Below are 14130 nucleotides of genomic sequence, written 5' to 3'. Positions count from 1 at the left end.
GCCCCGCCCGCCGGCCAGCCCCGCGTCCCACCCACCCTCGGCGGCACCCGTGTGGAGCTGGCCGGAGCGAGGCAGTTTGCGCCTGTCGGGCCAGGAGGAGGCGGCGCGGGGGGCGGAATGCCCACGGGGCCACGCGAGGCCCTTGTGTGGGAGGGAGGGCGCGCGCGCGTGTTTGGCGCGCCGTGTGCCGTGCAGGGCGCTGAGGGGCGAGGTGGCGCGGGCATCTGCTCTGCAAATGGACTGGGGCTGGGGGAAGTGAGGGGCCGTCGAGGCTGTCCCATGGCTCTTCTGTGGCCAAGAGGAGTGGACGCAGCGTGGCCCAAGGGAATAATGCGCGTGGCCGAGGTGCTGCCGCAGGGTCAGGCCATTGACCTACCTTGCGCTGTGCTCCCTGCACTGGCTGGCAGCGGCTCTGCAATGGTTCCTGCGCAAGGTTCTCCCAGCCCTACCTGGAGATCGAACCGGGGACTTTTTTGCATCCATCCCTAATCTGCCCGCCTCTGTCCTGACTCCTTCAGTTCTCCACCAGGGGCAGGGAACCTTCACTTGCTTGCTGGACCTAGAGAAGTGGTGACTACTGCTCCTCAGGCCCAGGGGTCCGAGGTGGAGGGGGGTCCCCAACCTGCTGTGGCCAGAATTAGGGGGACAGTGAGTGGGGGCCAAAGAGCAGGTCCATTGGCTCATCTTTGGCAGGAAGGTCTGCACTGGCAGCAGCTCCCCAGGGTTTCAGATAGGCACTTCTCTTCAACACACCTGGAAATGCCGAAAATTGAACCAAATGGAAGCACCCATGCACAAAAGAAGGCACAGCTGTGTTACCTGTGGTGCAACAGTTGGGACTGGACACGCCAAACCAGAGAGAATGGCTGTGGTTGCTCACTGTCTTGCTATCTGCCCACCCACCCACCACTCCCAGTGGCATGTCAATTGGGACTGGACCCAGCAGGTCCAACATTCCACTGCAACACCCAGAGGGACTGGGCAGAGGTACTTCCTACCAGTGTTGCTCACTCGCCTGACGGAGGAGCCCACATTTGCTCACTTACCCACTCCTTGGTGGCAGTGCTGGACCCTGCCTTATTGCTGCTCAGAGAAGAAGAGGACAGACAAGTGAGTGGAGGGGGCAGCTACTTTGTAGTGGCACTCGCTTGTCTGGTTTTTTTTGGATGAAGAGGAGGAGGAGAGAAGGTGATGCTGTGTAGGTAACAGCAGCGCATCCCAGAGGAGGCCAAAAAGACCCAGGGTGTGCTCCACTGGCAGTGACATCACCTGCTCTTCAGTGGTAGCTAGTCAGGGGCTGGCACCAATGAGATCCTGAAGAGGCCTTGGTAGTTGGCCGGTAGTGGCCGCCTCTGATGCCAGCCCTGACTTGAACCAGGAGGCATTGCTAAGGAACGGTAATTTCGTTCTTTAGAAAAAGAAATGGAATGGTAAGGCACAAAGCCGGCCTGGAAATTCTGCAATCTAATTATTTTAACAAAACCTGTGTGGTGGTGAAGAAACAATAGTCTGTATGCATTCAAAAGTGATGTTCCAAGGCCTTTGCCAACCTGGTGCCCGCCAGATGTTGTGGATTACAGCTCCCATCAGCACAGCTATGCTGCTACTGTTGTGTCCCAAAACATATTGGGAGGGGGCCCTGGGTTGGCAAAGGCTGGGTGCGTTCTTGGGGTGGAATTCTTTCTGATGAGTTCTCTCTCCCATTAAGCTCTGTCCATATGAACCTGTGAACAGGAAGCGAGTGCTGCCATTGGCAGAGTCAGGAAGGTGACAAACTCTCCCTACATAGCAGAATCTTTCCAATATTATTGTGGGGGTGGGGAGGTGCTAATATGGGAAAGTTGGTAAGGTAGTAGCAAAAGCTCAAGCGACTGTCATTGGATAAGATGCCAACAGGAAACAAAGTGGTTTCCCCCCCTTCCAGGGTTTACGGGTTTTGCATGATGTTGTTGCAGAATTGTTGCAAATTTCTTGTCAGGGATCCAGGTGTATTCCCTAGAGAAGCACTTCTGATGCAAGGGGCACTCAATTCCTCAACGTGCAAGGCGCCATGGATCTGATCCAGCCAAAGCAACTGCAGGCCTTGATGTACTAAGGGGCAATATTTTGCGGTGGGGAAAACTTTGCACTTCTATAAGCACATATAAAAATTGCAGATAGCTAGCACCATCTTTAAAGGGAATCATCCCATCTTTTCGCTCAGGTAGGGCAGATGCCTCTCCGAAGATGATGCTTGCTAGGAAACAGTTGCTTCATTTGAAAAACAAAGAATGTTTCTTGTTCCGTTACTATTGGTTTTACCTAATTTTTGCAAATTTAATTAAGAGCTGATTAAGTCCATGTCTATACATGTTTGTGAATTGTTTGAAGTGATACTCTTTTTAATTAAACAAAAAGCTTTGTTAGACTCTAATGCTCCCACATTGTATAACTCAAATATGTAGCTTGAAAACAGGTGTGGGAAAGACTTGGCCCTCCAGATGTTGCCATATTAACAAAGTGTGCCCCTTGCCCTGAGCCCAGTTCAAGTAAAACAATAGAAATACTAAACTAACTGACCAATCAGGTCGTTTCTGCCCCTCCCCCCACCAACAAAAGTCCTGCCCCCCCCAACAAAAATCCTGGCTATGGCCATGGCCCAGTGGCTTGCCTATGTTGGGTTGAGTGACCATAGCATTTACCTTCTGCTTAGATCGGTATTGAATCAAATGTGGACCTAGTTCAGCCCCAGCAACTTGGGCCATATCTGCACACATTTGTGAATTGTTTGAAGTGATATTCTTTTTCAATACCTTTACCTATTCTGGCTACAAAAAGATTTACAGGAACAATATTGTTTTTCATTTAATTGGTAAAAAGAAAATATCCATTTAATGGTTGTAATTCTCATAACTGAGTAAAGTGCATCCCAGAGAAGATATTAATGCTTTTATTAGTAAAAAATTCCAGATTCCAAATACGCGTGTGCGCACGCACACACACGTGACATCCAGCCCAAAGAGAAAATAAATTCTTGTGAGAGAATTTTTCTTATTTTTTTCTTATTACATTAAAATTGCTGACACAAAACCACGGGAATGCTTTAACTAATAAATCATTGAACCAAACATAATTTTCTTTGTAGGTTTTTGGTTAATTTTGGTAAACAAGACTGGCACATTAGCAAATTTTTAAAACTTCGTGTTTAAGCATTGATTTTTATTGACAATTTTAATGCATAGTTTATATTCTTTGTAAATAGCTAAGGTCTTTTATTTACAATTAACTGATATTCAGATTTAGTTCAATAAATAAATAATTTACTTGGATCAAATACTTAATCTCATCTTATTTGTGAAACACATTTCATTGGTGATTGCTTATGTTGGCTTCATAATCAGCCTTAGTATTTTGGGGTGAAAACTCAGCATAGCATAACTTGTGACTACTTTCTTCCCAAACCCCGATGGGTTGTGTTGTCTGTCCTATTTATAGATATGCATGTTTCTTTGTTACTTTCATCTTAGGTTACATCACAATTGTATTTATGTCACACAAAACCCCACTTAGTTCAGTTGGACTTCCTTTTAAGTGTGCATAGGATTGCATCCTTAGGTGACCTAGAACTCAATGCTCTGTAAGTTTATATCCGTTCAGTTTCTCAGGTACTTCTATGCATGAAGTGAATATATGATAACTGGGTTAAATAAGGGTCTGCACTGTGATTTTAGAAAGTGGAGCCGTATGCGGCATATAAGCTAAAAGGGCATGTAGGATATATATATATCTTGAAAACCAGCATAAATTACTGATGACACCAGATTCCTTACAGGTTGATGATAGACAGCATGGAAGACAATTTTGAACTTGAGGAGCTCATGGGAAATTGCATTCATAGGAGAGGCATCTTCTGCCACCTGGGAAATAATAGAACCATTGCAAAGTGATGCCTCCAGCCCCACAAGGATGTTAGGGCCTATGGTATGGAATATTCACTGAGCAGCTGAGAAGAGTCAACAGATTCTTCCCCTCCCTTTTGCTCAGTGAAGGTCATCAACCAAAGTAGTCTCAGTCTCAAAGGCAGGCCAGAAAGCAAACTGAAATGGAGCCAGAAAATCAGTTCAATCCAAAAGCTTGAATTAAGGTCTATGGAGGATTGCAGAGGCTGCTAGAATGTCCACATACTTAATCTCTCCAGAACTGTCTCTCTCCAGCCCTGTACTTTTGAAATCTGCAGTGCAACGATACATGATTGCATTTTAATAAAATTGTTGTAGTTTATCAGTGTCCAACTGCAGATATTTTATCTTAGACAATGTGGAAATAATCAACATTCCCTTCTCCATCAGCACACAGTCGGACAGGATACTATGGAACAACAAGCTGGCAATCCAAGCAGTACTAGCCAGTCAGATAACAGTAAAGACAGCTGGTTTTGCATGATCAGAGTTTATGGTTCCTCAGCAGGCTTGTAGCCACAGCACAGCCTCTCCTTTCTTTACACAAAGCTCATTATCAAGAATGGTATCAAGCACTTGCACTGCAAGTTTAAAACGCGCTCTCAGGAACCAGGGTACACAGCAGAAAATGGAGTTGCTAACAAGATATTTATAGTATGCTAAGCTATGATTTATGTTTTTTAATAAAGAAACAAATAAACAAGGGGGGGACACACACAACCTATAACCAAATCCAGTTCAGACATGTTGCAGAAAGGCATCTCATCCAAGCTCTGCAGACTATCCATTTTACAAGCATGACATCATTTGAGCAAGCTCTTATCGCTGAAACTCTGCTTTAAAAATCTAAACTCTTCTACGTGGGCTGGTTTTCACTGCTTTGTTGTGTCCTGAAGGCACAGCGCTGCCATCTTGGAACTACTAGGATCTTCTGCTGCTTTTAAAAATCATTTCAAAAAGCAATTCTCTGCTTCTGTTGATGTTATTGCTTAGTATTTTTTGTTATAATGTTCTGTGTTACTGGAATTTTAAAAATATCTTATAGATTTTTCTATGTAAACCGATTAGGGATTTCACATATTAAATAGTATATCACAAAGAAATTAATAAATGAAAAGACTTAGGCATTTTGGGTGGAAATAGTTGTTTCTTGTACAGACATTTGAGAAATAATAAGACCGACTAATTAAACATTCTTTTTTCATATAAAATGATATGTAACAATTAACGGAAGACATCTGTCTGGAAAGGGTGCTAAAAGGCACAAACATATTTGTTGGGTGGAATTGCATCGTCATATCATGTAAAACCGCAGCACCCCAAGCAAAGAACAGGTTAATGGGCTCAATTCCTCTGTGAAAGTCTTCTGTAGCAGCTCCACACTCAGATAGGACCATAGAGATACTACAAAACCATGCAGAATCTTTACAGAAATCAGGTTTCAATATGTCTTCACAATCAGAGGGTTTCTGTTTTTGTACAAGGAGTTTTCTAATGCTCAAAGTTTAGAGAAAAGAAAATCCAGAAATCTATGACCCTGGACAGAAGCATATATGTATTGGTGGGGGTGGGGGTGTTCAGATAGCCACTATTTAATTTCTATTAGGTTTGTTGATACTTCCATCCTAACCTCCAACCAAGTTCAGAGTGGCATTCTCAGTTCTTTTGCCCCTTCATCCTCACAGCAGTCCTATGAGGGAGGTTAGGAGGAGAGATGGTGGTTGGCTCAGAGTCCCCCGGTGAGTTTCATACATGAGTGGGGATTCGACCCTGGATTTGCAGCCTTCTTTCTCATGCCTTCTGCTCTCCACTCCTGGTCTTTTTGGTGTATTGCTCGCTAACCAAAATTTGAATTTAATATGTATTGGGGAAGATATCTGAATGTTGATTATTTCGGCAAAGTACAGCTGAATCTTGCACACATTTACTTAGAGTGGCTGGGCAATCCCAGCCAGATGGGCAGGGTATAAATAAATTGTTATTATAAAATTATTATTAAAAGTAAACCATATTTTCTGCCTTGCAACTGACTTCCAATTAAACGTGCAGAGGCTGCAATCTTACACACACTTAGCTGCGAGTAGGGCTGGGAGGATATGCCAATTTTGGTTTCTAATTTTTCCAGTCTTAAATCCATCCATTTGCACAACATGAAAAAAACAACATGAAATTTATTCAGCATTTGGTGCAAATTTTTCCTAATTAAACACATTTGTGATTTTGCCTAGTATACACATTTTTGCAGGCAGTTTATCCTAATATGCAATCTTGTATGTTATCTTCTTAAATATCTTCTTTTTTATAGACATTTCCCCTTAGTATGTGCATTTTTGTAAACATTGCAAAATTAAGATAAATGGAGATTTTGAAGGATGGTTGTGGTTGAGTGGAGCAATTTGAAAAATGGATGAAGAAATCCGCCCCTGCAAGGCTTTGATGAACTGTCTAGACGGTGTTCACGTGGAGGACTTCCCTCCATTAGAGCAGCTCCTAGGAAGGAGCAGGAACAGGTCTCATTGGGAGTAAAGAGGAATGGCTGGGGGAAAAGCCACCTTCTTCCCCCAGTTTTTGTCCCACTGTCATGGATTGGCTGGATGCAGATGAGTGGTGGGAGGCACCAGCAAGGGAACCCCCCAAGGGAAGAAGGCTCAAAGCCAGTGTTCAGTGAGCAAGAAGAGGTAGTGACAGAAAGCAGTCCAGAATCAGAGGTAGAAGCGGAGGCTGGAGAGGAGGTGGACCAAGAGGTGGGAGGCAGGGTGCTGAAGAATCCAGGGGCTCTTCCCCTCCTGCTGAGACCAGCTCTCCTCCCCACTGGTCTCCCAGAACCCACAGAAGTATGAAGAGGGCAGAGAAAAGACAGGCAAGATGAAGGACCCTGGGACAGGAGGAGACTTAGATAACTGTGGGAAGGTGGGGGCTGGGATTTCTCGCAATTGCCTCATTAGGGCAAGATCCACTGGGGAGAGTTGCTGTGCTGTTTTATTTGAATAAATAGTTGAGTTCACTGACACCTTGTGAGTTATTGCTGACCTGCCCCCGGCACCTGCCCTGACACCCAAAAGGCAGACAGGCAGAGCATGCAAGCCTGTGGAATGCTCCCAATTGCCACCCATGGTTTGATGACAGCCTGTCTTGACAGGTTGTAAACCAGTGATGGGGAACCTGTGGCCCTTTAGATATTGCTGGACCACCATGCCCATAATCCCTGACCATTTATCATGCTGGTTGGAGCAGCTGGCAGCTGGGAGTCAAACAACATCTGGAAGAACACAGGTTCCCCATTGCTCTTACAACAGTGAAAGATGACAGTGATTGCAGAAGGGTCACACTTAGGGGACAGAAGCAATATTTGTAATCATATCATGCCAAGTTCATCCCAAATTGCTCAAGCAGCATTTCCCCACTGCCAGATGCCAGGTTAGGTAAGAAGCCACACTGCAGATTTATAAGAACAACAGAACCTCCTTACCACCCTCTGTCGCTGATGATAATTACTCCTAAAATTGGATTGGATACATGTAGGAAATGGGTGTTAAAGGCTGATATAGCTCTCTCTATCTTACCTAACCTGCCTCCAGTTCATTTTTAATCATTTTGATATTTCCCATTGTGTCTTCCTATAAATGTTCTTCATACATTCCCCAGTTTTAATAGGCATAAATCACTGAGCATATCGACCTCTGTGTTCTGGAAGGAATAGGAAATTATCTAGCCAAACTTCAAGCATCTAGAGGACAATCTTACACTCTAGTAGGCTAACAGTAAATCAAATAAAATCATTCCGGCTGTGGAATACGTGCTGTTCTTAAAGTGAAAAGGTTTACTTTAAAGAACATTGAACAAATCGTTGCTGGTTTTACTCTCTACATTGGCACTGCTAGAATATCTGCCTTACCTCTTTCTGTTCCTGGGAGTAGTAGATTTGTTTGTGTACTTTTCATACATCACAAAATAGGTGCAAGATAAGGGCTCACAGGGTTACATGTAAAAGGACAGAAATTAGGCAACAGTATTTCCTGCTAAAGTTTCAGGTAGAACCATAAGTCACACTGACACTTCACGTGGCTGGTCTACCTTTTTTGAGGAGTTGATTTTGACAAGTTCGCCTCTTCTTCAAGATAAAGGGATTGCATAGGTTGTTGTTTGGGTTTATAACATGTGAGACAATATTATTAGCAAACGGAGAGCTATTTTCTCTGAGAAAAATATTGCAGTAATTTGCAGGAAGTTCCAAAACAGCTGTTGTCACTGAACACCATTATATCTACAACAATTCTAATTATCTTTGGTAACTTTCAGTATTTGGCATCACTCCATTATTGTTCATTTTAACGGCTTTTTAAGTGGACTAGGACATTTGCCCACGAAGTGCTTGCAACCCCACCTTTGACCTTGGCACTCAGCTTTGTGACATTACAAATTCTGCAGTAGTTAATGTACAAGGTCTTTTAAAAAACTGTATTAGAAGCAACCTATGAATTACTAATAAAACAATTCACAGATTCGGCTTTGCCTGAACATGTTTTTGTGAATATCAAAATCACAGAACCATTGTGCACTTCTGCAAGGTACTAGGAAATGTGTGCAGATATACTGATGCATGTTAATATTCAATGGATCAGGGTGTGTGTGTTTAAAATAATACTGAGGCAAGACAAAAACAACACACAGCCCCAGGGATGTAAGAAGGCAATGATTTCCCTTCTGTCTTGAGTTTGTCACAATCAGCCGTGTTTCCGTTCTGTCACAGTTCAGTTTCCATCGAATACTAAGCTATTTGTTTCACAGTCTAACACTAAATAAATTTATTTATTGTTATGTATTGATTTCATAAAATTTATACACCACTTGATTGTAAAAAAAACACCCTCAAAGCAGTTTACAAAAAGGATGAAACAATATATTATCAATAAGAAGAATTAACTATTCAAGTTACACAATTTGCATTCTTTTCAATTTACAGGAAACATCAAAGCAATGTGAAAACCATGTCATTAATTATGTATCATTTGCATGCTTAAGCACAACAACAGTGTGAACAAATACTGATCATATTCATTAACTGATTTTCATTCCTGGTCAAAGGTGAACACATCAACTGCAGCAATTTCCACTTCTGTTTTTGTCAGAATTCTTTGATATCTCTATGAAGTCCTAATGTAATAGGACTGGGGGTCTTCTAGAATCATTGCAAAATAAGGACTAGTTTTCATTACACACCAGAAATCAGTATCCTTTTGGGAAATTTGGTCTGGCTTCCTTATATTGTGTTGCTTTCCTTTGTGTGTGTGTGGGGGGGGGCATTGTGGGAATGACCAGATGAGAGGGAGAGGGAGTTTGCAAAGCAGAGAAGAGAGAGGATTGTCTGTTTGGTCATAATGAATTGGATACTCTTTTAAAAAAAAGATAGAATAGTCCTGTTTAAATCTGAAGAAAAAAGAAAAGAAAATGATAAGCTAATACCAATTATTCTAAATATCTTTAGATGTTATGGGCTTGCAAATGAGGTATTATGGCACTACAGCTCTAAAAACTGGATAATAAATTGAATCACAGTGTCATCTCAGAAAATCTGATGCTTCAAGGACATCTGATACTTTTAAACAGTGCTGAAGAGCAGTGAGAATGAACTGGCACACCAAATCAGCCATGTATCAGGTTAAATGTTTGGGAAGAGAACTAACCAACAGAGGTTGAAAATTGTAGACTGAAAGCCTATTGTCTGCGCCGCCATCAGAATACTGGAAAAGAATTCTGTGCTGCTGTAGCACAAATAAGAAACTAGAGTAAAATATATACATAGGTAGCAGCTGATGCCTTTTTTTGCCCCCTCCGTTTTATACCAGATCTTCAAAATATGTGACCGACCGTGCTAAACAAAGCCCATCAACAATACATTGTGGCCTGCCAAGTGCTTGACAACCCCCAATTTTGCAGTCTTGGGCAGTCAGCAAAGCCAAAAGGTACACTGAGTCTAGTGGTGGTCTGTATTGGCTTAGATGGCTCAGATGCAGGTTTGGAATGACAGACATTGACCGAAGCAACAAAGAGTGCTGTGACACTTTACAGGTGAACACAGTTACTGTAGCATAAGCTTCCATGGATCAGAGTCCACTTCGTCCATTCAAATGTTTGGCATCTGCCCCACAAACCTCCTGCTACTCCAGATTTCTCTTTGCTTACAGTTAGCCAGCACTCCCCACTCCTTCCGATGCCATGCAACTCTGCATTTCACAAAGTTCTGTGGGAGGAAGAAAATGAGCTGCACAAGAGTTTGCCAGAACAACACAAAATGCTTGCTAGTGCGGCTACAATTCTAACAAACAGCCTGATCAGGATTGACTTACCAGGGGGTGGGGTGGGGGGAATCTTAGCAGTTTCCATATGACATTTTCTCTCCTATCTTGTAATTCTATAACCATGTTACAATAACTACTGAACTAGCATGGAAGCTGTCCCATGTGTCCCTTTACAGAGTACTAAAAAAAGCCCAAGCAGAACACTTTTCCCATAATTAATTTCCCAATGAAATATGTCCCTCGGCCCATATTTAAAGCAGAGTTACACTGGATAGCTTCCAGTCCTCAGGAATTTTTTCAAAAGTGAAACAAAACCCTTTACTGTGCTAGCGCTGTTGCTTCAGTTGTGCCATTTTGGAATGTGTGTGTGCTTCATCGCTAAGGTTCTTCCAGCCATCACTGAACCTAAGATTACTTCAAACTTCTACCCTCATCGCAAGGGAGACCTGCAGCCAAAACTCAAGTACAGAGTGTTTGCTCTTCAGAATTCCAGACACTCAAGCGGAAGCCGCGTCAGAAAAACGTTCGCAAACCGGAACACTTGCTTCTGGGTTTGCAGCATTCAGGACCCGATTTGTTCGGCAACAAAGCTGTTCGATAACCAAGGTTCAACTGTATACATATTGGTAGCTGGAGAACTGATTCAGTCGTACCTTGGTTCTTGAATGGATTAGTTGCCAAACAAATCGGTTCCTGAATGCCAAAAACCTGGAAGTGTTCCGGTTTGCAAACGTTTTTCGGAAGCCGAACTTCCGACGCGGCTTCCGCTTGAGTTCAGGAAGCTCCTGCAGCCAATCGGAATCCATGCTTTGGTTTTTGAATGGTTTCATGAGTCGAACGGACTCTCGGAATGGATTAAGTTTGATAACCAAGGTACGACTGTATTTCTAATAGTCAATATGGGGAGTTGGATGCAACAAAATGTTGTGATATGTGTGTTGGGGGGGGGGGAATAACCTTCTAAGGTCTCCCCTCTTAATCTTAGACAGGACCCTGCTTAGAGCAAGTGAATGGGTAGGCACCAGCTGACAAACAACTGTGTGAAAACAGAGCAAATGAACAGCCAGAGACCTTTACTTTGACATGCCTTTTCCTCCACCCTCCTTTTCTAGCTGTTCCATTCTATTATTCCCCCACCCTCTTTTCATCTCAACAGTTAGTTCTCATTGGGCTATCATGGTGGCTGGCACTCAGAGAACTGAATGGTAAGTAGAATATAGAATGAAGACAAATGATGTTTCTATCCAGGCCTCCTTCCAAGGAGTCCTCCTTTTACCCTCACAAGCTACTGAGGTACATTATGCCAAGGAAGAGCAGTTGGCCCAGGGTCATCCTGTCAAGCTTTGAGACTGTGTATGGATTCGAATGCAAGTCTTTCCTGGTTCCCGCTCTTCTTTCAAGGCTCACACAACAAGCCTTCTGAGTTAGATTAGCCGGAGAGATAGTGCTTGGCCCAAGGTCACCAAGGAAGCCTTGAGGCTGTGCAGGAAATACAATGTGACCCAAATGCTACAGCAAGCTGGCTCTCTCAGCAAGTGGCAGGTTATTGTCAGTAATTTGATGCAATTCTGGGAAAGCTAAGCTATGTATGTTTTCCACTCAGGACATGTTTGCACTTAACCTGGTTCTGCAAAATAATGGTGTTTAGGATCTAGTCTTGTGGTAATTTTTGTGAGAATGGCTTTCCCTGTGCTGTTCTTGTCGAAGTAAGAGGACATCACCAACTTTCTCAGGAAGGAGAAAAGAGGTACTGGTTACTGGTAAGATGTTAGGTATACGTATTGACTATCAGATGCATTTCAGTAGGAAAATAGGGAAACTGAGAGGGACAAATCATGGTACTCTTTCATGAAACGTGAGACAAGATTTCCTGAGGGGAAATTGCTTAACCCCAGCATTGCAACCCTCTTAAATATACTTCTGGAGGAACTAAAGGAGTACATAGTGACAAGGTACACCTGCAATTTATTTATAAAAAATATCAGCCACAATATCAAAGCGTTTTACAACAAAAATACATAGAGTAAAAACCACACACACACACACACATATATAACAGACATCAACTAACCATTGCGGGAAGATGTATTCTTAATAACCTGCATAGGGCTAGTGTAATTTTCAGTGAGCATTGAAAAGTTGGCACAGAAGGCCCCTGCTGAATCTCTGTTGGCAGAATATTCCAGAGAACTGGGCCAATGACACTTAAAGCTTGGCTTCTTGTTTACATCAAATGAGCCTCACCAATTTGGGCAACGGCCAATGATGCTCCTGTAGATGATCTCAATAATCAAGTTGGTATATTAGGGTTCAAGCGATCCCTGAGATATCCTGGACCTAAATTGTTCAGGACTTTGTAAATCAGAACAAGGACCTTGAACTTGGATGGGCAGCCAATGCAGCTTTTAAAAACAATGGTAATCTGGCAGCTGCATTCTGCACCATCTGAAGCTTTCGAACCAGACCCAAGGGCAGCCCCACATTACAGTAATCCAGCCTCGAGGTTAGCAATACATGGACTACAGTAGTCAGGCTTTTCCTGTTCAGGAATGTGGGACTTGTAACATCTCCTTCTGTTAATGGCTAGCTTGAGCTGGTACAGTGGTACCTCAGGTTACATACACGTCAGGTTACATATGCTTCAGGTTACATACGCTTCAGGTTACAGACTCTGCAAACCCAGAAATAGTGCTTCAGGTTAAGAACTTTGCTTCAGGATGAGAAACAGAAATTGTGCTCCGGCGGCGCAGCAGCAGCAGGAGGCCCGATTAGCTAAAGTGGTGCTTCAGGTTAAGAACAGTTTCAAGTTAAGTACGGACCTCCGGAACGAATTAAGTACTTAACCTGAGGTACCACTGTATATGCTTTGAAAAGCAGGACCAAAAAAAATGGTTACAAATAAATAAATGGGCTACCTCACACTCCTCCACAATAGTCTGCATTATGTGAGAACAATCTAGACCAGGGTTCTTCAGACTTGGGTCCCCAGATGTTGTTGGAATATGACTCCCATAATCCCCAGCCAGTTTAGCTGGTGGTCAAGGAAGATGAGAGTTATAATCTAGCAACAGCTGGAGAACCAAGGTTGAAGAACACAGTTTAGGCCAAACCACTGCCTTTCTGCAGTCTCAGCATGAATTTCTTTGGCATGCTTGAAATTAATTGCTACAGTGGTCATATATATATATATATATATATATATATATATATATATATAACTTTGAGTATACCATAGTAGAAAATAAGAGTGATTACAATGGGATGCGAAGGAGTCTTGTGAAATGAACATTCTTCTGCAGGTGAATGAGTTTAGGAACTTGGCCACTGTGTTCATCAACTGAGGGACTTTTCCTTTCTTTGCAATTAAGATTTTACACAGAAGTCCTAGAGGGGAAATTAGAAACCTGTCAGTTCATGGCCTAGAAAGATACTTTTCTGGAATATTCAGCTCCAGTGTGCTTCCAACGCTGGTGTTTGAAGCTGAGTACGTGTGACGTTAGCCACAATTCAGATGTATGCTGTCATTTCTTGAGAAAACTGCTGTTTTGTGCATCACCCGTCAAATCAGCTTTCATCCAATTTGAAAATGAAAGTCGCAGTTAAGCTGAGGTGTGTACAGACCTGTGCAGAGCTTGTCTGAAGCTCGGGGCTGGAATCTTGTCCATGAGACGCATCACTGTGGCGCCACTGCCTAATCTGATCTGATACTACATGCTAGTATGCAGTAACACAGGTCCAAATTTTACTATTGAAGCCTTCCGGTGAATATGGATAGGCATGGCTGTTTTGCCCATTGAGTCTGCGGTCGGCTGGGAGGCACGGGGCATTCTTGGCATGACAATGTAAGTCCAGCAGGCCCTTGTGCCCTCCCGCCCCACACCAGCTGGCTTAGC

The sequence above is a fragment of the Podarcis pityusensis genome, assembly GCF_964106645.2.
Source record: "Podarcis pityusensis genome assembly, chromosome: 2".
Classification (NCBI taxonomy): Eukaryota; Metazoa; Chordata; class Lepidosauria; order Squamata; family Lacertidae; genus Podarcis; species Podarcis pityusensis.
The sequence above is the reverse complement of the archived record's forward strand: the minus strand, read 5'-3'. Positions refer to the sequence as shown.